The following is a 3,545-nucleotide window of genomic DNA, read 5'->3' on the forward strand; positions in this document are numbered from 1 at the left end:
TATATATATATATATATATGTAGATGTATAATAAAAACTGAATCACACATACACAACCTGCAGCCATTATATATATATATATATATAACCTGCAGCCAAACTCTCTTCATTAGGGATATTGTTTCAAACACACATACACAACTTGTAGCCATTATATATATACAACCTGCAGCCAATATATATATATATATGTATAATAAAAACTGAATCACACATACACAACCTGCAGCCATTATATATATATATAACCTGCAACCAAACTCCCTTCATTAGGGATATTGTTTCAAACACACATACACAACTTGCAGCCATTATATATATACAACCTGCAGCCAATATATATATATATATATATATATATGTATAATAAAAACTGAATCACACATACACAACCTGCAGCCATTATATATATATATTTATATAACCTGCAGCCACACGGATAAATTAAACTTGTGTGCAAACACACGGATAATCTATCCTTCCTATTTCCTAACTAATTAATATGACCTATGTTTGTTATATCATCCACACGGTACAGTTTGCATAAAAATACCCTATCTGAAGAACAATGTAATGTGCCCTAGTGACATTCCGACGCATAAAAATACCCAATCTGAAGAACAATCAATCGTGGGAACTCAATTCAATTACTTTATGAAGTATAAAAATACCCAATCTGAAGCACAATCAATCGTGGGAACTCAATTCAATTACTTTATGAAGCATAAAAACACCCAATCTGTTATTACAACTCAATCAATATATTCACTAAAATACAAATCAAATCTCTAAAACTGTATAAGTAGAACTGAAAATTAAATGTGAAACTAACCTTTTGCTGTGATTGAGATTTGAGAGTAAGAAGTCGTCGCTGCCGTGAGACAGATAAGGATGCTGCTGCGAGAGAGACAGAGAGAGGATGCTGCTGCGAGAGAGACTGATGAGGTAAGGCTGCTGCAAGGGGGAATGAGAGAAACAAAGAGAGGCTGCTTGCTGCTGTGAGAGAGAGAGACAGATGACGGACGGAGGCTGCTGCTTGCTGCTGTGAAAGAAAGAGACAGATGACGGAGGCTACTGCGACTACGAACTAGGGAGGGCATGGGAGTGGGAAAACAGGAGAGAGACCGAGAGAGCAGGAGGGCTAGGGTTGGTTACTTACGGGTTGCAACTTGCAGTTTTAGTTTAGGAATAAAACGGTGCCGTTTTAGAATTAGGGTTATTAATTAATAAAATATTATAAAACGACGTCGTTTTGAAGATGTTCGGTTCGGTTCGGTTTTCGAACCCCAGAAACCGAAACCGAACCAACCAGATTCGGTTCGGTTCGGTTCAACAGATTCGGTTCGGTTTTTTTTTTCGGTTTGGTTTTTTCGGCCTCGGTTCGGTTTTCGGTCCGGTTTTTTTCGGTTTTCGGTTTTTCCAACCCACCCCTAGTTTATGCCTCAAAAGATGGAATTAGGGCTTGGGTTTGGATCACTTCGGTTTCGAAGTCCTGGGTTTCGGTCTCGAGTCCAAGATCTACGCTCGAGATCCAAGGCTTGGGATAGGTCGAACATAAGGAGTGGAGTGAGTACCTTGGTTACATGATTACAGTGTATTCGAAAAAGACTATACAAAGTAACACTGTTAATTAAATTTTTTAAAAGTGCAAATAATCATTTAAATTTATGCATTCCTTCAATTTCGTTTTACACAAATAAATTCCACTTGAAATTTTGGTAAAAATTAGAATTTATAAATTGACATGCACAAATTCTCTTGTTTAGATTCATAAACATAGAAATTTAGAATTTCCGCGTGGAAAAATAATTTGGAATTTGGGACCTCCAATTCCCAAGTTCAAAGTCCATGTAAATAGGTGTCATTTCCCAATTTCTATGATTGAGAGTTTAAAAATAACAAATTCCGTATTCAATTCCATTGTTCTTTCAGGTTAACCAAACAAGAAAATTTACAAATTCTAGAAAATAAAATCTTGTCATTTCAATTTCCGTCATTTTAAAATTCTTTAGTAATCTTAAATTTCTTTATCCAAACATAGTGTTAATTATTATTTTAATGTGGGGCCTTGACTTTATCCTTCCGTTGAGTGTATTGGCAAGATTCATTTTTCTCTATTGCCAATTCAATTAACATTTTAGAGGATTTTAATTCTTTTAATGAATCTATGGGTATTTAATTAGGATTTTAAGTTATTCTTTCAAATTCAACCTGTATCCAACATGATTTTAAGATGATTTATGATAATCCTTAGAAATCGGGTGTATTTAATTAGAATTTTAAAAAGTATATAACATTTAATGTGTATTCAATTAGGAATTTATTTTAAAGAATTTTGAAAAGTTGATGACTTTGAGGAATTGGAGAAATTTTGAGTGTATTTTAAGCATTCACAAATCTCATCTCTCACCCTGATATTTTGAGGGAATTGAATCAAAATTTTATATGAAAACTTTATAAATCAATTAAACTCAATCAAAATCTATAGTTTATATATCTTAAATTCCTTCAAAATCTCAGTTAAATACACCCTTCTACATTTACCTTCTCGTTCAAATATTTTAAATATTCATTGATCACGAAAGATTTCAAGTATTAATGCATTGATATCTATAGATTTTTCGTTTCCCTATAAGCCCTTATAAATTGGGTTAGATTTCTCTAACTTTTACATCAAATAACAAGGGCCGCCAAGAGCAAAACAAAATTCTGGTTTCTGTCTCCAATCCAATGGCATCTAGATTCGTGAACTTTCTCTGCTTGGTTTTCGTTTGCAGTCTCATTGTAGGAGGTAAAGTTTTACCCTTTTTTTTATCCAATGTTACTATTCCTTGTAGTCTTGCTTAACAAATGATCTAGTTAACTTTTAGCTTATGCATCTTGCATCTTATTTTTTACTTTTTATATAAAATACTTGGTGGTAATAACAATTTATATAATTTTCCCTGACATTCTTTTTTAAGTTTTTCTCTTCAACTCACTATATGTTATGAGTTCAAATCCCTCCCCGCAGTTTAGAAGAATTAGTGTATAGTATTTTATTGTCAATATAGTAGTTTACCAACTTTACATATTCGATTATTGCAGGAAATTGCCAACCCTGCACGTTAGACAATCTTGAAATTGCACAAGGGAAGATTAGCGATGACAAGTGGAATGTAACAATTACTAATGACTGTCCATGTTCTCAACTGGATGTGAAGCTTAGTTGCGATGGATTTGATCAGTCTGCAGTTGATCCTTCAATTTTGTCAAAATCTGGTGGCGAGTGTTTGGTCAATAATGGTCAACCAATCTATGGAAATAAAATTTTCAATTTTGCCTATGCTTCGAAAACTGAGTTTCCTTTCAAGCCACTCTCCTCCCAAGTTGCTTGTTCTTGAATGAAAGATGTTTGGAGAAAGATTAATTTAGATTTAAATAAAAGAGCTGAGCAGTTTTGTGGAATGAATTTCAGAATCTGTCTATTTTTATGAACTTTTAATCTTTTCTTATTTTACGTTATGTTATCAGATTGTCTCCTAATAGTATCTTCACCAACCATT

Source organism: Malus domestica, chromosome 08, assembly GCF_042453785.1.
Source record: "Malus domestica chromosome 08, GDT2T_hap1".
Classification (NCBI taxonomy): domain Eukaryota; kingdom Viridiplantae; phylum Streptophyta; class Magnoliopsida; order Rosales; family Rosaceae; genus Malus; species Malus domestica.